Genomic DNA, 26665 nt, shown 5'->3' with positions numbered 1-26665 from the left:
TAATTTCACCTGTGCAGATATTTTATGTTACTCCCCTGAGTACAACTTTTAGGTTTTTCTCCGACTTCAGTGAGTAAGTATGATATTTAATATTTGACTCGTCCGTGGTTTTTGTGAGGAGTCTGTAGTCGCTTACTGTGGTAGGCTGGATTTTAATTCCGTCGTCTACGTTTTTTGCCCATGAAAAGACAATTTGGTAGTTTTGCATAATAGCCTAAGGGCCGTCCAACGTTCTTTTTACCGTAGAACAGTTGGAGGAACTTTTTCGTTGTTGGGTGTGGGGAGGTCAGTATTAGGGTTATCTTCTATCCCCTCGTTTATCTGAGTCTCCGCTGTTTTATGTTTTTTCCGTGCATGGGTTTCTGTATCATGTTTTGGAGTGGGAGCAGAGATTATCAGGTTCGTCTTCCCTTCTTCCCCTGGTGTTGAGTTGTCCCCTTCTGTGGAGTCGTCTGTTGCTGAATATAGGTTTAGAAACCCTGGCCACTCTACCTCAAATTTCTTCAACAGTTTTTTGAGGAGGTCGAGGGCCAGCTTCTTATTCAGCGATTGGATAAAGTCATCGGGACTTAAATTGTTCATGTTTAAAATATTCAAATATATGCTTACCTGAGCAGGATCTCAAGGATTTCCGTATAGTGTATAAACACAAAATACATCACACTAAAGGACTATCGTGAGACCACAATCAACACTCAAATTACAATGAACACCGCGACTTGGAAACATAGACTTTACGGCGAATTCTCTTGAGAAACGAAGTTTACAAGTTCCCACAGTAGCTCTAAGACCAGATATCACCACTGAATGACATCTAACTTACGGTACGAATGCACATCATCATCAAGGACTATCACGAGACGCTACACATACGATATATCCAACCTTCCTCAATCAGAATGTATCCACCCTCTCAATTGACAATTGACATTTATTATCTTTAGGGGTGAAGCAAGATGCTTTTCATATTCCCCGCTATCTGTCGTGGTTACAGTGAGGGTAAAATTTACGAGCAGTTTGCTCGCCCTGAATGGGCATGGAGATTATGTATCGCTATAGGAGGCTAATATAGTTTTTGGTCTTCTATATTTAAATATGACCATTGGCTCGTATGCTGCAGCTTGTTGAACCAAATCGTTGGGATGTGTGGACGTCTTTAGAAAAAATTTGGAAGCTAAGGATTGTAGATAAGAGAGAATATAGGGAATATTTGTGTCTCTGTGGAGTTGGCTGTTTCTAACATACCACGGGGCGTTCAAAATCATTCTCAAGCACTTGTTCTGCACTCGCTGTATCTTAATAATGTTAGTATTAGAGGTGTGGCTCCAGGCTGGAGAGGCATAGGTGATTATAGGACGAATCGTCATCTGGTATAGCTGCAATTTGATTCTGTTGCTGAGCTTGCTATTTTTATTAATTATTAGCGGGTAGATCTGAGCTATGGCTTTAGATGCTTTTGCACATGCAGTCTTGATATGTTGGTTGAAAGATAGCTTTTTGTCGACCCTCTCAAGAAATTCAATTAGATATTCTTATACGATGAATTCAGAAAAACTTTAAGGTGTGGGAATTAAATTCTAGATTACTTAAAATTCATTTAAGTTATTAAACGAGCTTTGAAAATCTAAATTAATTTTTAAGATTTTAATTTGTTTTATTTATATAAATTTAAAAACCTGTGAAAATTTTCCGCTCAATCGATAATTGGGGCACAGCCTTATTCTTCTAGAATGTCGAATATTATGTGTGAAATAATAGTAGACATCTTCTCTACACAACTTGACCTGAAGTTTATGGCTAGTGAACACCCGAAGAAGAGAAAGCTGGTTAAAGTAGACAGTCTGTCGTTAGCTTATGTTCCCAACACAGTCAAGTGTGTTCATTTGGTCTTGACATGCACTCTCTGAAAACATGAACTTAAGTGGAGTGTGTTTTCTTAGGAAGACGTGCAGGAAGCAGAATAATTGAGTTCAGATAGAAAACTATTTGCCGGACAGACCAGCAATCTATAGAAAAGACCTTCTGTTCACTCACCAAACAATCATTAGGAAAACCCAGGACACTTCTCTTTATTGTTGTCATGGCAACGGTCTGCTAATAACGGTCATAGAAAATTTCCAATTTGAGAAAAATCTCCGATAATTCTTAATAGACAATTTCAAAGATAATAAAACCAAAAAAAAAAAAAAAAAAAAAAAAAAAAAAATATATATATATATATATATATATATATATATATATATATGCTTCATCATATATGCCCTTCGCATATATGATTAGGTTTAATACGTTCTCTTGTGGCCTTGCAAACACCGTAGTTGTGATGAAGCATATATATATGCTTCATCACAACAACTAACTAACCAGAAAATGTATCAAAACAACTCAGTTTTAATTATTTATATTACCAACGGAAGACGGGATATCAACGTTCTATATATCATACTCAATTTATTCTTGCTACACATTAGTCAACTTTAATTATATACGCAACAACTTCTCAATCATCTCTTACTTGCTGGTAATAAGATCCTGGAGCAGGTAATTAAAATACCCTTGTAGCAAGCAATTCAACAAGACACATATTCCCCAAGGGGGATGTTGTTGAACATTTAATATCATTGGTTGCATCCAAAGGATACACAAATCATGATGTTTTTAATGAGATACTAAGTAAAAGACGTTCTTACAAAACACTGATATTCATCATCATCCTGTTTACCATCTCCAGAGACCAAGTTTCACCATTTAAAATAACTAAATAAGAGGTTAACAAGTAGAAGTAGGTTTCTGTTAAAAATATGCCCTTCGCATATATGATTAGGTTTAATACGTTCTCTTGTGGCCTTGCAAACACCGTAGCTTCAGTAATATATTTCTTTTTAAAATCTTCAAACATTCATCTAAATTAAAGCTTTTCACCATGACAAAGAAACACCAGCGCACACACACACACACACACACACACACACACACACACACACACACACACACACACCGCATATATAGGATAATTAATTTTCACGCAGGAGTTGTTTTTGTTTTGACGAAAATTAAATTTTGCCGTTGCTAAGCTGAAGTGATGTTTGCATGAAACCATACTAGGGATACGTTGAACCAATTATAAGTCCAAAAAGCGAAATTTTAAATAACATTATCTTCATCCTTTTTTGTTACCGAAATTCATTTTATGTTATCTTACAAATACTGTTTTTTTCCAAAGCTGGTCTTTGTAAGGTTATTAACATTACAAAAAAACGGACCTTATGCTGATGTACTGCAGGGTGTTAATTTACCGGCATTAATTAGTTTGTTACTCATTAAGTACTCGATGAAGTTAATTCGATAAATAGTTACCATCGAATTAAATAAAATTTAAAAAAAAGAAGAAAGAAAATGGAACAGCCTTAGTCAATTATGATTTAGCTGTGGCAGTTCTTTGGCCCTGTTTCAAACGATTAGAACTTATTACAACCATCGTCAGGCTCTTCCGACATCAGAAGTTAAACTGGAACTCAGCGTGAATCAGAAAATCCATTAGTTTACTGTCCGGCTAATAATAGATTGGCTTTTCCTATTTCCGGTTTATTGTTGACCATTTTGCTCTGTATCGAGGACACCGTGATGCAGTTTGGCTTACTGATATTTCTGGTATGTGCAATGTATGTGTCGTTTCTATTGTCAAAGAAATATATATCGAAACTGTCGAAACTAAAGGATATTGCTTGCATTTTTTACTTATTCAAGGAAATTTGTAGTTCCATTTTATGGAATAGACAAAACTTCCCTGTATAAAATGGATGTGACGTCATAAAACTCGTTTTGTAAATTATCAAGAAAAAAAGTTTTATTTTTTAGAAATAATATTGTAAATTATATTTTACTTTAAGATTTTTAATAAAATTTAGAAAAAAATAATTTTTAAAAAATTTTAAAATATTCTCTCTAACACCTTTAAATATTCAACATCATAATATTACAATTAAGTTATGACAAGGAGTTGATTAATTTTATATTATATATTATATTATATTTTATTTTATTTTATTTTATTATTATATTTTAAGTGATGTTCTCAAATCTTCTTTAAATAGATTAAAAAAAAAAACGGGTAATTTTTTTTTTACAATTTGAAAGAAATTATATTTCTTTATCCTTTAGGGTTTTTTATAGTTAGTTTCGTAAAATCATATGTGGAGATGGTAATCTTCCATATATGACTAGCATAACTTTCCCAACAGTCAACTGACTACCTCCTACGAAGCAATTAATCTTAACTTTCAAACTTTGTTAACTCAATAAACACTAAATAATCCCAACCACTACCATCTAAAAATCAATCTGTGTTCCTATCTCCCCCTCCCCCGCCATTCCTTATCACGTCGCTGTTCTAAAAGATAATTGGATTTATTTTTAGCAAACTTGTACGCGCGCACACACACACACACACACAAGCACTCCTTTTAGGTACTTACCAGCGCTGACAGCATTGGTATGAGTGACATGGGAGAGTGGCAACAACAGCAGTAGAGACGACATCAGCACCACCTATAGGAAGAAAGTGACATTAACCTTTCTAACACTTCCATTAGCAATTTCAAAATGTCTTTCTTAATTTGCCATATAATCAGAGCATCGACGGTCTAATGGAGCGCGAGCAACAGATAGCCACATATTTTTCTGTCTGTACGGTAATTGGATTTAAACATCTGGTACCCGCCTCTTAATGAGCGTGACTCGCAATGGGTTAGCTAGAAAAGCAAAAGGAATTACAGGATGCTGAAGATACATTGAAATATTTTGTTCTTCGGTGGATAATTGAGAATGGGGAATAATATTGGTAATTAGTTCGCGCGTAACTTTTTAATCAGTAAAATTATACACAAACTGACATGAAAAATTACGTTTTAGATGCTACAAATATTGTTTGCCATTAGATGGTTGTTAGAATTATTGGATTATTGCATACATACCAATGGTTACTATAGCGACATTAATTTAGAAATTAACATAAACATAATTCCAAGAACTTGAACAACAAAATTCCTTTTAGAAGCATCTTTTATGCATAATGAAGATAAATATCGAATATAATTTTTATTTAAGAATAATTTATTACCTAATTAAGTTATAAATTTTCAAAAGTTTTAGATTTCTCATAAATATTTTAATAATATATTCCAACACCTGCTATTTATTTATTTGTATTTTTATAAATAAGATTATTTTAACCAAATGAATGAGAATTTATATATATATTTTAGTCTTATTTGAATCTGTTATCCGTGATAATCAAGTTGAAACATCCAAAATAATCACTTGAATTCCTCTGTTATGATGTGCTTTTTTTTATTTATGTACGTATATATATATATATATATATATATATATATTTAATCATGTCGAATTTGTTTTGCTACTATCGACTCTAATTTACACTTTCGTTTTTCTTCCACCTCCCATCATTTTTTCGAATGGATTTAACAGGACATTGTGAAATGGATAGCTGGATTTGATAGCTATGGCATGTGTTCTTGACAGAATAAAAAGACCACACAGAGGTAGAGATGGATGGAAACTGCAGCTCAATGCTGATCAGTCATATGTTACTGTCGCCTGAGGATTATACGTAGCAAAGACAGCCAAATACACGTTAAAGAAAGTTGAATGATGGGAGGATATCTGAAGTCCTACTTATTTTACAACAGTGTTATTGTGCAAGAGGAATCAGTTAAATCTTTTAAAATACATTCCAACATGAATCGATAAAATATATTTAAGAAAAATAAATAGTTTCAATAATTATATCGTCTCATTACTGAATTGCATTCCAAGGATTCAGTGCAAAAGATGATATTTTGTAAAAATTCCCACTGATAAATGTAACTTCCGTTGTGCTCTGAGCACCGGACGTGACTCCCTCGATATATGGAAGTTCCCCTAAGGGTTTGTTGTTAATCTTCCGAAAATTCAGTTTTTTTTTCTTTTTTTTTTCTGTCCTGAAGACTAACGCTACCTCAAGCAAAACAAAGATACCCTCACAATCAACAACAACTGACATCAACATGGAAAAAGGATATGTTATCATCTGTTACATTTACTGACACTACAAGGTTCCATAGCTTGGGTCGATCAACACAGTCTTCAATACATTAAAATAGAATTAATAATCATTTTACCAAATATATTTTTATAAAATATTAGCATTCTAAATATATTTGTTGGTAATATGTAATAAAATTTGCGCTATTAAAGGAAATTTTAAAAAATGTTATATTTTTAAATACACCTGTTTGTAATTTATAATATGGATACATTTGTTTAATCTAACGCCAACATATCGTTCAGGGGGTATGATTCATTCAATCCAATACCCTTGGAGGGTAACGGATGGCACTGCTGTAGCTAATGAAGTTCTAACTGAGGCTCGGTTATTGCTGTTACCCTCCTGCCATGATTAGAGCTTTAATAGTTCAATAACACCTTATCCCTACACTGTCCTCTACAGATAACGGAGAAGATGAAAAGCATTCTTGCTTCGCCCTTTTAAGCCAGTCCTTATAAGGACTATAAGATATCGTTCAGGGATTGGTTATTCAATCCAATACCCCTTGGAGGGTAATGAATGGCAATGCTATAACCAATGAAGTTCTAACTGAGGCTTGGCTATTGCTGTTACCCTCCTGCCATGATCAGAGCTTTAATTGCTCAATAACACCTTATCCACACACTGTCCTCTACAGATAACGGGGAAAATGAAAAGCATTCTTGCTTCGCCCCTTTAAGCCAGTCCTTATAAGGATAAGGATATCATTATTGAGCAATTGGGGCTTCCTCATTCAAGCTTTCGATGTCGTACGAAGATGTGTCGTTTTACGAACGCTGAGATGGTAGACATGCACCTCGTTTTACCATATTATGTATCCAACTACTATTGAACTGTTCAGTTACGCCTAATAAAGTTTTTTTAAATTAATTACTGCCTTGTATTATTTCTGTATCTTTGTGTCCCTGTTAGTACCTTCCGGTCATGCTTTCCTATGTGAATATGGTTGATTTTGATGTTCTCTATCTCCCTTCAAAGTTTGTACGTGGAATTTTAACCCACTCTGTATATTGTAAACAAAATAGTTCTTTCCATTCTTCCAATAAAAGAAATGCTTATTTTTAAAAATGCTTTTCAGTAAAGTGATAAACCACAATGCCTCATAGCAATGTTCCCCAACCACCTGCACTCAACAAATTTGTTTATTGATCTACAAAATATCTTTATTTATTAACTATATAAAAATCAGAACGTAACACTCGATGCCTTAATGAGGAATAATAGTACTCCACAAGTCCACTGAAAGCATTTCACAAGTTATTTTTACTTTAAATAATATAAAAAATATATTTAATTTCCAAACTGGACGTTCGATATTTTTCTTAGCCCAAACTATCTTTCGAACTATCTTTCGAATAAAAAAAGAAATTCAATAATAAACATATAGAAATTCTAATAACACTATGGAGTAGAGTGCCCTCTTGCGATGAGTCCTTGAACTCCTAGGAGGTATCACGTAATAATAATAATGTTAATGTATTTAACATTATTATTATTGCGTTATTGTCATTTAAAATGGTCAAATGTAGATGTCCGAAATGGCTTGGGGTTTGAATTTTATTTAAACTATAAAATAAATGAACGAAAAAAAGTTTTGTTTTATTTTATTTTTTTGTTTTACTTTTTTTTATTAATGAATTTAATCATGACATAGTTTGAGTTAGGAAACTCACCCTAGATGCTATCACAAAATCCCATAAGTTAAAATTTTTCTATTGAGGATCGTAGTAAATTTATCATTCAGATTCAATGGAAAGTCTGAATATTTCATCTCCATAAAACAGACGAAGCGACTAGAGAACACGCGTCGTTAGCATGTATGAAAATGACTTAACTGACTTACTTGCTTTGGCAGTAATCTAAACTCAACCCAAATTCCAGATTGGAAAGTGTACGATAAATCAATTTAAGTGTATTGGGGGAAAGCGTTCGCTTAACGAAACGCAAAATTATCCATTGTTAAATCAATTAGATTTCATTGTTGTCGTTGGCAATGTGCCAAGTTCTGTATTTACTCGATAAAAAGTTTTACTTATAAAGTGCAGTATGTAAAATTTCTATTATAATTGCCAATGCGGTTGAGTTCGCAGTAGTTCTACTTTTTTTTATTATTATTATTAAACACCATTTTAACAACACTGTGGCCGATATATTATGACCTTGAGATTCGTTTTGTTTCTCCTTAATCTAGTAGGATTGAAGTAACCAAGGTACCTTCTGGCCAGTTTGCTTGCTTTATTGATATTAAAACTCCAAGTTTTCGAAATCTTTCCATCAGCGAATGTGATCAGCTAACTATAAAAGCCGTTATATATAAGCTGAAATGAGCATTAAAATTTTCGAAGTTTGATATCTTTAAGTATTACGTTTATGGAGTATACTTTTCTTTCTTGTTGTAATAATAATAATAACCTGGCAATAAAATTATAATGCGAGTGGCCATGTTGGACCCTCACTTTAAAAGCAACACTCATGCCACACTAAGACATATCTTTGCCGATTAACAGCGTGCTTTCTTCTAAGTGGAATAAATGCCACAAAAATACACCGTTTTTTAAGTAAGTGTGGGTTCGAAAACATGCACGAAAACTGAACAAGGTGTGAAAATGGGAACGCATTTATCCAACTTACAAGACGGCGTTGTCATCGCTCAAGCGAAGCGTGCTCGCCGTATTTGATTATCTGATCCACGCTACTGGAAGTGACACAGTTTCCCCTTCGCAACCATACAACGGCTCGACTGATTTATCATCCACCCGCAGCTAGTGAATGATTTAACAAGAAATCGCCCGTTTAAAGGAATTCGAAAAAGAAGAAGGGAAAAAAAAAAGTAACAGGAAATACCCCGCTGTAAACGAAGGCTACAACTCCAGTAGATGTTTCTGCCCCACTTAAATGGATAACAGAATTAGAAATGTGTTGTTGCGATGTTTACAGTTTGGCATCTGAAATTCGATGAGTGTTTGCCGCTGATCGTTCCTTTGCTGTTTAACTTTTTTTTTTCCGCTTCTCGTGCGAGACACTTACAATAAAATACTACTTTTGACGTCTCTTAACTTTTTGAAAGGCAGTATATATAGCGTGTAAATAATTTATTTATTCTTTGAAATTAGCACTGGATTTTTACATAGATGACCACTAGAGGGCGCCCTAAGATTTTATCTAAAATCCTGCATTTAATTTAATTTAAATCTTTTGCTAATAACATAGGCAAATTCAGATCATTGTTAGTTGTCTAGTAACGTTGGCAACATAACTGAAATCAATTGTTAATAGCGCTAACTGCACGATCAGCATTAATTTTTGTCTGTTAGCATTTTCTTTTAATTCTGCAGAATGATTCATTTTTCATTGAAGAACAATGAATCATCTTTTATCATAATACAGCAAATTTTAGATAAAAAGAGTAATACAACCTGACAAGAATTGGCTCAATCGACCAAGAAAAATGAATTGACTTCAATAACTGTAACTGAACTAAGTATTATTTCGACTTATGTAGCTAAGTCGATCGAAATTTGAAAGTCATGATTTAAAGCTTCTTCAGGAGATAATCTTTCTTTTTTTCCTTTGGAAATCTGGAATTCTAAGACTGCAACTCAGAGAAATCGACCCTGGAACTCACACTATCTCAGACAATAATGACAGTTGAGGTTTAAAAATGAGATAGTGGCATTTATTTGAAATCCGCGGTGATTATAAACTCAATTATCGGCGACAATTAGAGATTTGAGACGATTATCCTATCAATTTCAAGAAAAATATAAATAAATAAAAAGGGAAAGGAGTTTTGTGTACTTCCTATGGAAAATAAAACATATTATCGGATTTGTTTTATTTTATGCAATCGGATTTCGGCATCCTACGAATAAAACAAAATATCATGACGCAGAAAGTATCCATATTATTTTTAATACATTTGGTCCAGTACGTGCAAGTTTTTGTTTATCTACAGCAGATGGGAAAAAATGTCTAGGTGGCATTAAACATATGCATCACCTCTATTTCGTCAGTGGTAAGAAAATGGCGGCTTTAGAATGGTTCCAACAGTTTATGATTCAACAGAGTAAGATCGGGAATACAGTGAATATTGTAAGACCTTAAACCGCGAGGAACTGAGATTTATACACAGTTTTTCCTGCAACTTGGGGACGGACGTTCTCACGCGATGAAACACCATAACGTCTTGTCACTACAGCAGGGGCAAATTCTCCATGCTTGTTGCGCAAGCTCATTAATTGAGAAAGAAGTAATATTTATTTGTTAATAAATGCATGCAGTTATAAGCATTCCATTTAGGCTTTTATTTTTGTAGACAGAAGACGTCTTAAGCTTGAGCGGCAATAATTGCGCTTTGCGTTGTGTATCGAAGGCTGATGCTTGCTCGTCTAGTCAAAGCTACCTTGGCTTGCTCGGTTGTGGGAGCTTCCAGGTGCTCTCTGCAGCACTGTGATTTCATGCGCGCGCATAGCCATTTCCGCTCCCTTCACGTCGTCTCAAACACAAGGCCATACGCAGTCAAAGTAACTGTAGCCAGTGAGCCTCAGCCGGCCTTTACAAGTGTGCGTGTTTCTTGGGAAAATTAAGTTACAACCAACTTTTTATGACGATATTATTGACCAGTTCATAAAGAAGAACCGTAGGGTAGAATTTGTATTCAAGTAGCTAAATTGAACAAGATAGAATATCATTTGTAAAATAAATGTTTGCATCTGTGTGATTAAATGTACATAAATTTATAAATATGATTAAATGTACATAAATTTCTAAATATATAGTTTTAAATGGTCAGTAATTCATTGTTCCGCTAATCAGATTTTAATCACACCACTCACTCCCTGAATGATAACAAGAGCAAGCCTGAATTTCAAGACCAGCATTCGCCCCTGGACTACAGAGTTTATACAGAACGGTACTGGTGTCGATCAATGCGGAAGCTGCGTTCTACATGATCGATGGGATTCAAATTAACAGAATTATGCGGCCACACGGAATACTTAGATATCAAGTTCAAATTATGCTTGGCCAATGTGAGTCTTGTGACACGTGGGGGAAGGCAGATCTATAGGGCAACACTGTCACCATATAAGGCAATACTTGATCAGAGACAATCCTCAAGTAAGAATTAGCTAGCAATGGTTCAATGAGGATGACAGAAGCCAGAGATGCCTATGACCCGAATAAAGCCTTTTGTGCCTATAATAGTATTAATTAAATGAATATTTGGATTAAAAGAGTTGCGAGTTTTTTAATTCCGGTGTGATGATCCTGATAGGGAAGATAATTTTGTTTCCAATATAGCCACCTATTTTAATATTGAAAGAAAACTGAGTGTACTTTGATTATTTATTTATTGTTTGTTTTTACGTTAATCTGCCTATTTTCCTTAATTTGATATGGAATCACCACAAAAATGCTGTGATATTCTAAGTAAAAATAACAGAAATATTCAGTTGTTTTAGGCCTAAACTTCATTAATATTATATTAGCAGGATTATATATCTGCTGGAAATCAACAATGGGCTCACGTGACAGATCTTTCACAATCACTTCGCAAAAGAAACATCATCATGACGATATGCGAATATTGAGCCCTATATTTGACCGTGTAGGAATTCTGTCTAGAAAAATTCGGAGGGCAGAGTGGAGTGAACAACTGAGAATTGGGTTCTTTTAGCACCCACATATCGTGAAGAAGCTAACGAAAGAAAGAAAAAAAAAATCATCGTTTGTCAGTATGTTCATCGTCTGTCTGTTGGCGCGAGACAAGCAGACAGTCCAGTGTCTGGCTGTCGAAAGCCCAATGATTTATAACTAAGTGGGAGGGGAAGTGTCCAAGACAAAGGACAATTCGGTATTCGATGGCGATGTGTTGCAAGTTTCCAGAACTACGATGGAGATCACTGAGGAACAAAAAAGGGAGGACAGAGAGCACAAAAAGAGAAAAAAAGCTAGGAATAAGCTCTATCAAATAGTGAATAGAAATAATTTCACGGTGAATTCCCTTAAAATCCACATAAAGAAACCCTTCTTACTAAAACCCTAATAATCACAGTCGAATACAAAAAGAACTTCATCTTGAATAATACAGTTGGATGAAAACTCAAGAACGTATAAATGAGACCCTAATGAACTCTGACAGCTGTTTGTTCTAAAGAAAGTCAAAGAACGAAACGGTACCGTCTTAATAAACAACAGCTAATGAACTCCCTTGTTTACAACCCTCCTGGTCTGATTTTGCGAGCTACTTTATCACATCCGGGTGACAGCCAACAATGCCACCTTATTAACAAACACATTAGTAATTGACTTGGTTGATTTATTGCTTAGCAACATTCCCATTGTTCCTTGTTCTAAAAATAAAAGACCATCGCGATGGAAATTTCGGGTTTACAGCATTTCAATTATCTCAGTCTGGAATTTTCGGTATTTATAGATTAGATTTATGCTTACGTACAACTCTCCATATCTTTCCCTTACATTTATCTGTATGTTATATTTCTTTCTTATTCTTTCTGTATATCTGTGTGTGCTCTTGTAACGCAAGCACGGCTAATAGACACCTTCACATAAAAGAATAAACTGAGAAAGATAGAAAGAAAGAGGTTTTTAGTCTTTTCTACGGCTATTCTGTTCAATCAAGGCCAATCACTCGGTGTTTTCCAAAAATCTCTTTCCCTTTGTGACGCTAGTAATCAGGTCACCCGCTGCACTAATAGGGGTTACTTTACGGCGATTCTCCGTAAAGCGAAACGACTAAGTGGTGTTGAACTGAACGAGCTGATTCTTGCACCAATAGCGTTAGATGTTAGCTTTAGTGAACTACTCGTTCACTTTGTCAGTCTTGACAACTGAAGTCTTATTTTGTAAGGAACCACACACGCGCTAACTAAATCAAACAGTCCTACTTCGGATCATCGTTAATTCGTTTTACTAGCCAAAGAAGAAGAAAACTTTTTTTTTTTTTTTTTTGGAACCTGTCTAGATACGATTTGGAAATAATCTTTTGGGAGATGGGCTTTTATTTCTATCTCCAAATACATAATTCATCCGCCTCATGGCCTTAAATTTGTTTTTTAAATATATTAACAAATTTTAATACACTATTATAATTTCATAATTAAAAATTATTATTATTTATTAAAGTTTTGAGCAGTTTTAGTTTTGGTTTCAATTTCACCTTTTGAAATTAAAAAAAAAATAAATAAGGAAAACCAAATGATTTGTGTCTAGTAGGTAAGCTCAAAAGAGGTCACTCGACGTTTGATAAATGCTCTGTAATCAAACAAATCAAACATTTCAAATAATGTTTGATTTGTTCACGTGACACTTTTTTAACCAGTCTGTGATTGAAGATCAATTTTTTTCTATTTGTTTATAATGGTAGATAAGATTTAATTTTTATACTTATATTTATTTATATTATTTAATATTATATTTTATATAATTCGAAAACTTTGCTCTAATAACAAAAGATAATACCTTGGTAAGATATAATACCAGAAATAAGTGAAGTGGCCTTTATAACACCTGAAAGTGAAATTCATCTCTCAACCGAAAAAAAAAAAAAAAATTCGCAGAACATATGTAGGAAACAGGTCAGAGATGAATCGACCGTGAGATGCGGTGATTGATTTTATATGAGATGCCCATATAGGGTAACGGATGGCAATGCTGAACCAATGAAGTTTAACTGAGGTTCGGCTGTTGCCGTTATCCTGGGTTAATGAGTTCGCTCTCTTAGGTTTTGCCCTAAGGGAGCACTTTGAGTCTCCGGGGAAAGTGTTCTCCGGCACGGCCCGCTGAGGGGTACTTGCCGGTGAATTATTTTCCTCGGAATGTGAGCGGTTCTGCTCGGTACTCGAGTTTCACTGAGTAGAACCAACGCTGAGATTTGGACGGTCTTTCGCCCACGAATGAGTGGCCTAGAGATCGTCCGATATTTTTGAGATATCACCTTTACTTACACATACGGTGATTGATTTTATATGAGATGCCCATATATAGGGTAACGGATGGCAATGCTGAACCAATGAAGTTTAACTGAGGTTCGGCTGTTGCTGTTATCCTGGGTAAATGAGTTCGCTCTCTTAGGTTTTGCCCTAAGGGAGCAAAATGAGTCTCCGGGGAAAGTGTTCTCAGGCACGGCCCGCTGAGGGGTACTTGCCGGTGAATTATTTTCCTCGGAATATGAGTGGTTCTGCTCGGTACTCGAGTTTCACTGAGTAGAACCAACGCTGAGATTTGGACGGTCTTTCGCCCACGAATGAGTGGCCTAGAGATCGTCCGATATTTTTGAGATATCACCTTTACTTACACATACGGTGATTAATACCCTTGGAGGGTAATGGATGGCAATGCTGTAGCCAATGAAGTTCTAACTGAGGCTCGGCTATTGCTGTTACCCTCTTGCAATGATCAGAGCTTTAATAGCTCAATAAGACCCTATCCTTCACTGTCCTCTACAGATAACGGGCGGGGAAGATGAAAAGCATTCTCGCTTCGCCCCTTTAAGCCAGTCCTTATAAGGACTATAAGGGCAGAACACTATGTGCGGTTAAAATGCTTTCTTTTCCCTTAGTTAGTAGTCGCACAGAGCGTTTGGAGTGCAGATATTAGCAAAGAGGGACGATAGGATAGAGATCTACAAACTTCTGCAATGGTCGTATGGTATACCAGTGGATAGAATTTTTAAGTTAAGGGATATTACATCCCATATTGTTTCTTAGCCGAATAAGAAACTCAAAGAGTTTCATGCCGAATATAGAAAGTATATAAAGTTCAGCGATTCCAAGCGTAAGCAAATACCTGGATAGTGCAGCAACTGACCCTTGAAGGTAGTGCAAGCTGAGGCAACTCATAGAAAGGGTGGTGCAAGCTCCGATCACTATTCTTGATATTTACCCATAACGTGAACTTAACTCCTAGGAGCTGTATTATTGTTCAACATTATGAGAGAAGGTCACTACCCAGACCGGTTTCGACCTTTTTTCAGGTGCTGACTACCTTCAAGGGTAGTCAGCACCCAACTACCTTCAATGGTCAGGTGCTGCACTATCCAGGTATTTCCTTACGCTTGGAATCGCCGAACTTTATATAGTTTGTATATTCGGCATGAAACTCTTTGAGTTTCTTATTCGGCTAAGAAACAATATGGGATGTAATATCCCTTAACTTAAATAATTCCACGTCGCTGAATTGAAGCCTTTGGCTCTTCATTATAATTAGTAATTTAATAGGGCACCTCTTGGCAATTCTCAGAAGGGATGTAAGTTCTGTTCGCTACAAACTTGGTATTAACTATGTCTACCTACTCACTGATGAGACCTCAAAAAAGGTCGAAACCGGTGGGGGTTATTATTAGTTCGCTCTCGTAATGCCTGCCTCAAGGGAGAAATTTGAGTCTCCGGGGAAAGTGTTCTCCGGCACGGCCCGGTGAGGGGCTTTGTCGGTGAATGCTTTTCTTCGGAATATGAGCGGTGGGTGGAAGGCCATCGCTGAGTGGAGCCAACGCTGAGATGGATGATCTTTCGCCCACAATTGAGTGGCCTAGGGATCGTCCGAATTTTTAGAGACGGCTTTACTTATTCATAAGGTCGAAACCGGTCTGGGTAGTGACCTTCTCTCATAATGTTGAATAATACAGCTCCTAGGAGTTAAGTTCACATTATGGGTGAATATCAAGAATAGTGATCGGAGCTTGCTCCACCCTTTCTATGAGTTGCCTCAGCTTGCACTACCTTCAAGGGTCAGGTGCTGCACTATCCAGGTATTTGCTTACGCTTGGAATCGCCGAACTTTATATACTTTCTATATTCGGCATGAAACTCTTTGAGTTTCTTATTCGGCTAAGAAACAATATGGGATGTAATATCCCTTAACTTAAATAAGTTCATGTCGCCGAATCGAAGCCTTTGGCTCTTCATTATAATTAGTAATATAATTAGAATTTTTAATTTTCTGGAGGATGGATAGAGAGCATCCATGGGAATTGAGAATGAATGCAACTAAGAAAAGGGTCAGAGGTGGAATTTTTCTCACAAACGGATTCGTGACTAGAAAGCCCTCGGCTTGGATATTGTAGGTGCAGATATTGTGAATGAGTTCAAGAAAAGATATGACATCTGGACCGGGTGATATATGTGGTCTCCTATTAATCCCTGGTAATAATAATAATAATAATAATAATAATAATAATTACACAGTCTTGCCATAAATACTGTTACAACTTCCGCATACACCCGCGCTGCCCACAGAATTGCGCTAGCCCGGTTCCGTTAGCGGCGTTGTGCAGAGCCAACATTCGTGAGTTTATCAGTAGAGACATAGAGAGAGAGAGAGAGAGAGAGAGAGTTGCCAAGGTTTACGGGTTAACATGCAGTGGTGGAGATTATGAGAGCAGCATGGCTGTAATAGCACTTCAGAAGGCTGGAGTGCAGCCATCTGTTATTTTCAAAAAAAGAAAAAAAAAGTTATTTTCAACACGCTAAAAACACTCGGGTATTTTTACATCAGCAGGATGTTTGTGTATCGGACTATTAACCGTTATAACGATACAGAAGACGAAACTGACCACCAAAGAACAAGTCAACGACTCTGTGTTAGGACGTAACAGCTTATGAGGGCTGTGAAGGCACGCCTCTGTCTTAATCCTGTGAGAACAGCAAAAGTGAAGTCGCGAGAGATGAACCTTTCTCTTGGGTGGGAACCTATCGTTTTTCTACTTTCCTACCACCACAACTTATGTAGCAGAGGATGATAAAATCAAAGGCACTTCTCCTGCCGTACGCGAACAACAGACACAGGGATATTCTATTCACAGATGAGAAGATTTTCACCGTTAAAGAGGCGTTTACCCTCCAGAATAATCAGGATTATGCCCCGGATGGTCGTGTCCACGTACCATAGCACCTAGGATTCAGAGGAATCATCATCCCTCATCAGGTGATTATTAGGGGGTATCCAAGTTGCATTTCTGCGAGAAAGGGTTCAAAACCTCTGCTAAAATGTATCAAAACACCGTGCTGGAACCTGCGTACATTCCTAAACAGCACCGTGTTTTACGATAGGCAGTGGACCTTCCAAAGGACTCAGCCCCTGCACACAAGGCGAGGCCCCCACAGCAGTGGTTGGAGGCGAACGTGCCGACCACATATCACCATCTGATTGGCCGTCTGGAAATCCCGATATGAATCCGTTGGACTTCAAATTGTGGTCGGTGTTTGAGAGAGTAGTCCGCAAGAAACGACATCCCCATCTTGAAGGTGGATTTCGAGCGAGCAGTGGTAGCGTTTTCTTTGGCTGTTGCGCGTGCTTGCCATCGAAATGTGGCCTCACAGAGTTTTGGACATGCGTGAAGGCAAAAGGGGGACGTTTCGAATATTGAGTGCTGCTATATGCACTTTATATACGTGGTTTGTATGTGCTGAAAGCTGTGAATGATTTACTGATAGATTAAAGGATTATGCGCTATTCAACTTATAACAGTATTTATGGCTAGACTAGGCTTACACGCAATTGGTACGTGTTACGCATCTCATCATATACGTTATACTGCCATTATAGTGGTAATGCTATTTAATGAACAATGTTGATTCAGCTGTAAAAAGTATTTACGTGACGTCATAGCTTTACAACATTATATATTATATCTATAGTCATGTAATAGATAATATTTCCATAAACCTACAACGTAACTTCACACGATTTCTCAATATATATTGATTTATTTTTAATATGTATTATATACTTTTTTAAAAAAATAATATAATAAAGTAAATATTTATTTTAAAAAATTTAAGATAGATAAAATATATAGTATTTTTAAGAAATTGAAATACACCTTTAATCATCTTGCGCTGATCGGATATAATAAAAGAGAAAATGATTCCATCTGCTGTTAGATCTATTAAACCTCACCTTGTCACCAAGAAACTGCAAGAAAATCTGCAGAGATTAGAGCACTGGTTCTCGGAATGGAGACTGCAAGTAAACCCTCAGAAGAGTATTGCCATGCTCTTCACTAAAAACTCAATACTCCCCAAAGATGATATCTTCCTATTTAATACCAAGATTCCCTGGAAAGCAGAAGCCAAATATCTGGGTGTACTGCTGGACAGAAAACTAACTTTCAGTTCACATATAAAAGCCTCATGTTCAAAAGCATCAAGAGTCATTGCACAGCTTTACCCTCTTATCAATAGGAATAGCAAGCTGGATACCAAAATAAAACTGCTCCTTTATCAACTGTTGATTCGACCCATTATCACTTACGCATCCCCAGCCTGGAGTCACACCTCAAGTACAAATATCCTCAAACTACAGAAAGTGCAAAACAAATGTCTCCGCATGATATTAAACGCACCATGGTACGTCAGAAATGTCCAACTTCACCGGGATACAAATATCCGCTACATCTATTCTTTCCTGCAGTCTTCAGCAGTGAAGTTCTTCTCAGTGTCCTCTTCACATCCAAATGAATTAGTGCAACAAGCAGCAAATTATGATGAAACAGACTTCTCAAAATATAGGAGACCGAAGGCCATCCTACTTCCAAATGAAGATCTCTGAATCGCACCCACTCAGGCAGAGCTCTTAGCTCATAAACTTTTCCTCACACAGTAATCCTTATCAGATAGCAGGGAATAAAAAAGCATTTTGCTTCGCCCTTATAGTCAGCAACGTCTTGACTTTTTAATATAATATTTATTTTCTTCAAATAAAATATGTTTTGGTGCAACAAGTTAAATGTGCCGAATGACAGCGTCTCCAGATGAATTTTCTCAAGTAATATTTGTTTTATACAAATGGATATTGCAAACCAGTCAGAACTGAGTACAAGCAATTGATACACGTGCCTCATATGCATCAGTTGTAATTCAAACAACCTAAAACCCGACCTTCAAGTATACTGTAAACATATATGAAGAAATAGCATATGGTTTTAAACTTAAACAGTCAATACTAATGAGAATGGGTACTCAAAAATAGAACAGTGAACTTCTTGCCTAATTAATATCATAAATGAAGTTTGTTTTTGTGTGTTGTATTAAAATCGATTCTATGGAGACTAAGAAAACAGAAAAACTGTGATAAAGTCATCCAAAGCGGTGGATCACGAGAGTAAAAACGAATTGGCTTTAAGCAGCCACAAATAGAAATTTCATAACAAAATGTTGCGTAATTACTAGAAATAATTATTTTACAAAAAGTCGTAGTTAGAAAAAAAAAATTGTCGCAGTGTTCAGTATCTATAAGATTCTTTAAAAACAAACATAGCAAGGAGTGAATAAACTGCAATATAATTACCATACTTACAAACTAAATACTGTAATCATAGTATAATCTCTTTCTTATTATTACTGGGATTTGCATTAAAATTAATAAATATTTCAATATAGTAAAACGTTGCACAAAAAAAATTCTTAGAGTAAAAAAATATATAAATTCTTTATTTAACTTTTTTTGCATTATAAACTATCTATATTTCTATACACCTATAAAATAAATTCACTAAAGTTAATATAAAAATTGAAATTATATTAAAATGAAAATATATCGTTAAGTACAATACGATAGTTTTTCGTTCATTAATTAAAGATAATTTGTCATTATTATCATTACTATTACGAATATTGAAGATAAATGATGAGTTATACTATAAGGAAGCTAAACGATCATTAATTAACAGTGGACAACTTTGTTGGGAACATGGGATAGCGTAAATTTAATTACGATCTTTTATTTGGAATAAAATGAAATTCTGCCACTAGTGGTGGAATGTTGGACGAAGCTGTGCTGATAACAGGAACATCCCTCTGCCAAATTTCTATCTGATCGCTCAATGGAAGTGTTTTGAAATTAAAATGAACTACCACTCATCTTCCGGAGAATTTATTTCAAATACGTTTTCCAGTCACTCCAAACTAGATATTAATTATTCTTTCATGCATACGTAATGTGTTGTGATAAACTTGGACGATATTAAGAAACTCAAATGATGGCATGAAATTCAATACTGCATGACGTCACAATGGATCATCGATTCGAGTGATTATCACAGGTTTGTAATCTAATTGGCTGTTATAATTAAGATAACATATAAAATGAAAAATAATTTAATATTTTCCTTTAAATTATCTGTATAAAATGCATTTTTATGTTTTAATATAAAGTTTGTACAGTACACCAATTAGTTTAATTCATAATTTAATTTAATATTAAGATGAGTTCATTTTTCTGATTCCGGAGATCTACTTATGGAGTAACTCTATCTGTAATTTCTTCTGAGATGAGCAAAGCTCTGATAATAAAAAACATGAGAGAGTAGAAATCCAGAGCTTAGCAAAGCGTAAACACGGTATATTATAAACAGTTTTCATATCACATCAAAAGGAAAATATAAACCTGACTAGATCATGCCATTTTTATCACAAATGTTCAGATCATCGCATACTATGAACTGTTGGCGTTATAAATAATAATTTAAGAAACAAAAATGAGGTTAAGTGTACTTTTTACTAGCAGTATACACATACAGAGCCATCGAATATATTCTTTACTGATTCGTGTTTTATTTGCATTTAGAGTTTCATTATTTAATCCCAGTGGAAGTAATTAATGGCGTATGTATTATAAAATGGTAACGTGTAACAGAGAAGTGTAAATCTGTGCATAAAGCTAATGTAAAAGAAAGTGATAATTTACAAAATCGATCAAGTTATTTATTTGTTGTTACCAATCCGTTAAATGAAGGCAAGATTTGCATCTTGTCTTCATCCAATAGATGATTTTTTTACCGCTCAGTGTGATACCGCCATTCTACACTTGCTGGACGCATGAAGTGACCTCGAAAAAAGTATCCTATTTGTCTCCAGTGCAATGTTTCTGTGTTATGTAAACTTCAGGCAATCAATAGAATTAAATATATATGTGTGTTATAGCTCATAACTTGTCCTGGGTGCGACTGGCATAAAAATCATGCAGAAGAAATATACACAGATGGTGTCTATCATCTAGCTTTTATATCCTGTCTTGAAAACCATTTTAAGAAATACCAATAAGAAAAGACATTGTAGCAGATGGAGTGTTTAAGTAGACTGATATGTTAAAACGATTCTGCGATTCTGAATTATTTTTCTTTTAACAGTTTCGTTTAAGATATAAAAGGACATATGAAAACGAGTGTGTCAGGAAAACAGTCTGATCTCGACAACGTTGATCCATTTTAGCATTTAAACAAAGTCAAATAAATCAAAATCAATATTGTCGGGATCAAAGGTTAGAACTTTTATTGTCTGTTTCCTTCTGTTAGTAAGCAGATCATTGTTGACATGATTAGATAAGTTTACTTTAGATGACACGAGGGGCGGCTCGTGCATAGGCACCGAAACTGCAGCATCCCAATTTTTCTCGATATATAAATATATTTACTAATTTATTTATATTTGCTTATAATATTTAATTTTATCACCAACAATCCTATACAGTTCTCTTATTTTGTATAAAAAATAATAAAAATCCATCTTGTACCACTTAGGAGGGCGAAGGACGGTAGCAGCACTGTGTTTACCACAGTGTCATATTTCTACGCGCGCAAGCATATGCACGTCATAGTGAGATACGAGCTATTAGCGTAATGCGGCACTGTCCGTTGCGCAGTTCCACCGTTGTTTATATGCGGTTTGCGCTAGTAGTAGAGTGTTCGTAGTACTTATCGTGCTTATTCTGTCTCTTTAAATATTTGGACGTTACAATTAAAGAATTTAATTGTAATTACAATTAAAGAATTTAATTGTAATATCCAAAAATTGTAAATCCATTCAAGGAATCCATTTTTAAATCCATTCAAGGAATGAATTTTATTTTTAAGTAATTTTGAATTATACTAAACTGTATAATCTTATCGATAATAAACAATATTTTTTCATGTTCAATTTTTTTTTAAATTTTTACCATAATTTTGATATTTTATCCAAACACGTATACAGTGCGTATACGTCTACTTACAGTGCGTATGTATATTTCGAAAGTTGCAGCACCCACACGATTTCAAGCCACGAGCCGCCATTGGAGGACACAGACTATTTTCCCCCTCAATTTTACATTTTCTGTGTATAATTAGTGCTAGCTTAACTTTATGTGTTTCTTTTCTGTTTGTACACAGGCGGATATACACCATGTACCAAAAGTATTAGAACACCTAAGAAATAAAGACAAATAGCAAAATACATTTTAATAAGTTGTAAGTCCACTTTCGACCTATATCACATTTATTATAAGTGTTAAACTATTCACACGCTTCTGACAGGAACTTGGGACGTCGGAGATTGTTCACGAGTTGTTCCACTTCATCTCAAGTGTTTAATCTAGTTTAGACTGGGACGCTGAAATAGCCAGCCCATTCATAGCGTTCCAATACACCTCACCAAAGGAACAACACTTTTGACAGCATAATGTAGAATTAATGTCGGTTAAAAATTCGGTGAGGGGACAGCATTCATTGAACCTAAACTGATTCATTAACGACTTAAATATGGAACGCATGTATGCATTGATGTATACTGGTCATATTAAGCAAAAATGGAATTTTGATCAGGATTGAAAAGTATCATATTCATTGTCTTGATTAAGTGTCTTCAAAATGTTTCACTTCTTACAAAATATACCTTAATTTATGAGGTTACTGAGGAATATCATATGGATATGGATATTTAGATATTACCCCCCCCCCACCCCTTAAAGGAGTTTTGTGATTGCCAGCTCATAACAGATCAGACTAGTACCGATCACTTTGGTGAATGAATTTACCCAGTCATCATTTCTGTTTAAGAGCTAAAGAGCTCTTGAAATGTGGGTAAACTTTTAAAAAGGATTCTAAAATCCATTATCCTAACTTTTTTGCCTGTTCCTGCATTTCGTGAAGTGGCGAGAAAACCACATCCACGAAGTTGCAGTAGAAACCTTTAGATGGACTATGACCTAAACTTTAAAGAATCAATAAAAACTTTAGCAATTAACAGTCTCTGTATATTACTTCATTGACTGTCCCTGCTATTGGCCAAAAAAAAAAAAAAGAAGAAGAATTGACCCTATTGTCTGGAGGAGCATGCGTTGCGGCCACTCGAGAGAACAGGAAAAAAAAAAAAAAACTGTAAAGACGAAGGAAAAAAATCCAAGTAAAATTAATTATGGATCGTAATTGGACATTATTATTGTTATTAATATTAACAATAATAAACATGCCACGCCACGTTTTTAATTAATCTTATGAGAGAGAGGTGTGTGCATGATTGATCTTTTAAGCTAAACGAAAGTGTGTGTAATCTCGCAACCAAATATTCACTATGATTTGATTTGAAACCAAATATTAATGATTTTTTGAAGATTATGAAAACGTTATTTTGGGGATGATAAATTTAAAGAATGAACAGGAAAGAAATATTTAGGAATGCAAAATGAACTAAGAAGAAAAGAAAGAATAAAAGGCGAACTTAAAAAAGAAAGAATAAAAGAACCGTATATATATATATATATATATATATATATATATATATATATATATATATATATATATATATATATATACATATATATATATATATATATATATATATATATTATATATATATATATATATATATATATATATATATATATATATATATATATATTATATATATATATATATATATATATATATATATATATATATATATATATATAGAGAGAGAGAGAGAGAGAGAATAAAGGAAAAACTGTAGAAAGAATGATGAAATGAATAAATAAATAATGAAAAGAATCCAAGAAAAAGTTAAGGAAGAATGGACGAAGAATTAAAGAACTAAAAATTAAAGAATGAAAGAAAGTATGATGGAAGAATTAAAGAACTTCAAAAAAAGACAGAAGAGAGGAGAAACCAACTAAAGAACAAGAACTAAATAAATTACAATGCAAGCTGGAAATCAAAGAAGTTAACTTCGATGAAATCACATAAAAACCTAAAGCCTGATATATATTTGTTACATAGATCCTCGCTGTAAGAGAATTATTGACAAATAATTATCGAAAAAATATTATGGTGTCGTAAACAAAACCTAATTTTTTGCATTAATGTTGTCATGGATAGCTTGGGTAGCTAATATGATTAATAACAAATATTAAGTTATTCCATTATAATTTCAATATATTGTGCAAAAATGAATAATTATTACGTTACACGCAAGTAATATGACGCAATATTCTTCCAGTTCCCATTACGCTTTGCGCTACATATGCTATAATGAATGCATTGCTTCGATGTGCTGCGCTAAATAATATTATCTGTGAGTGGTGAGCCCTTCGTTATTGATCTCCGGGAGAACTCGAGACTATGATCAATATGAAGTGCAGGAAATTGCTCTCCATCACCCGAAAAGGAGGCGTGCAAAAGTGAACTGACTACTTTTACAGGATCCCGTGCCAAAGCCAAGGGTCAAGTATCGGAAGCGAAATTGATGAGTTGTTCCCTAGAAAATAGGCTTAATTAATCGAAGGTTTTGTTTGTACGGTGTCAAAAGATAATTCACTAGCTTCGCTTCGTTCAGACAGTCTTTAAATGCATAAATAATTTCTGAGATAGTTTTAAAACAGAAATCTTCCATCACTAAGTTTCCCCTTTGATCTTCTAACATACGACCTCTGGGGGTTCATTTTTTGACTGTGCTACTTAAAGTCCGTTAATCATATACAACACATGTCCGTTTATTAGATTTTAAGTCAATATCCCCTGTGATTTCTAAGGAAATCCCATAAAAGCCTCCGGAGTGACTAAAATTACTCTTAGCATGTTTGCACTGGCAGGACATCAGCACAGTCTGTGACTTCATTTGCCGAATAGTTTTTTTTTTTTTTTTCCTATCTCTCCGTTGTTCTGTCTATCGGTTTCACTAGTAACTGAGCTGAGATAAAACTGTAGGCGTGTCAAGTACTGAGAAAGATTGTTTTCCTTGAAACAATACTCACGCTTCGAGTTCTCAGACAACAGAAAAATACCCCATTACAATCTAAGAACGAGAAAGTCAATGTAGTTACCAAAATTGAAATCCCATCCTTTTTTTCTCTCTTCACAAATAAGCGGATACGAACTCGACTGCTACAGATGCCATTTTCACACTCTCATTAACTGTTTTCTTTGTGGCCGATCAATTCTTGGGGCTTTCAAATAATGCCAGCTTTTTTTTTTTTATGGCTCGGTAATTTTTTTTACCGTTTGTGTGATTCAATGGATAATTTTTCATTCTTTACCTTAAATATGCACATTACTACTCCCGCATTGATGTATAAGGTGGCCATATTATCGGTTAAGTACCATCCATCATCGTGTATGACGTCATTTCACTGCTCACCTGCTCTAGACGAACAAATACTGCAATCTCTATGAAGCATAAAAACAGTTTCCTTTAATAATAAGATGGGATACAGTCTATTTCAATGCCGAAACTTTTTATCAGTCACATGTTGATTATTTAGATTTTAAATATCATACGGTCATCTATTACACTTATGAAACCTTGAATATTTAATTCGCATATACTGCACAGTACATTTTAAGCACTAATTAATAATCTGCAAAAACACGCCCAGTGATTAATTTTAAAACCAATCGCGATCCTTTTTAATTTCGTGTTAGTTTTTTATAAAAGGCTGAAATATTGAAATTAAAATTACTAGTTAAGTTTATAAAACATTAAATATTTAAATTAATGCAATCTCATCTGATTCACGTTAATTTATGTTTATGACAGTTGTAAATTATACAAATTCATATATTATTTGTAATATTTACGATATGAACAATTCAAAATTCTTAATATTTATGTATTAATATAAATGAAGGCTACAGAATATGTCACTATATATATTTTTTTTTTTGTGAGATGGACTGTTTACTCTTCATCTGATTGAAGAAAATGTGTGGATGGGGTGTCAAAGGCTCTAGTCATGGCTGGGTAGCGGCAATAGCCGAGCCTCAGTTAAAACTTCATTGGCTACAGCTTTCCCATCCATTACCCTCCCTGGGTACCCATTTTAGTCACCTTGTACGACATGCATGTGCTGCAATGGAGCTATTTTAAAGCAAAGCTCTGTTTAGTTCTTATTTAAAACTTAGAACGATCCCTAGACCACTCGATAGTTGCCGAAAGATCGTCCAACCCAGCGTTGGCCCACTCAGTGACCGGATCACCCTACCACTAAGCAAAGCCACTCATATTCCAGGGAAAGGCATCCACCGACAAGTTCCCTCACGGCCCACGCCGGAGAACACCCTCCCCAGAGACTCAAAATGCTCTCTCACGGCAAACCCCCAGAAATCTAAGCCCCTCCCCCTCACCGGGAACAAAGTTCGGAAAGAAATCTGAGAGAGCGAAACTCTGCGACCATTTTAGTCGCTTCTTACGAAATGCATCCTTACAGTCCTTATAAGGACTGGCTTAAAGGGGCGAAGCAAGAATGCTTTTCATCTTCCAGGTTATCTGTACAGGACAGTCTAGGGATAAAGTGTTATTGAGCAATTAAAGC

The 26665-nt window shown here is 35.0% G+C and overlaps 1 protein-coding gene across 1 annotated transcript in view; it reads right to left on the bottom strand.

Moving 5' to 3' along the window:
• LOC150099304 (neuropilin-2-like) overlaps nt 1-4526 on the bottom strand; it is a 75840-nt gene extending 71314 nt beyond the window's left edge. The window contains exon 1 of the mRNA XM_090404306.1: nt 4476-4526. The gene's annotated coding sequence lies outside the window, so the exon portion shown is untranslated. The remainder of the gene's footprint in view (nt 1-4475) is intronic.
• Between the last annotated feature and the right edge of the window lie 22139 nt (nt 4527-26665).

The sequence above is a fragment of the Typopeltis vanoorti genome, chromosome 14 (genome assembly GCF_054136105.1).
Source record: "Typopeltis vanoorti isolate ZY-2024b chromosome 14, IOZ_Tvanoo_1.0, whole genome shotgun sequence".
NCBI lineage: Eukaryota > Metazoa > Arthropoda > Arachnida > Uropygi > Thelyphonidae > Typopeltis > Typopeltis vanoorti.
Note: the sequence above shows the minus strand (reverse complement) of the source record. Positions and strands in the feature narration are given on the sequence as shown.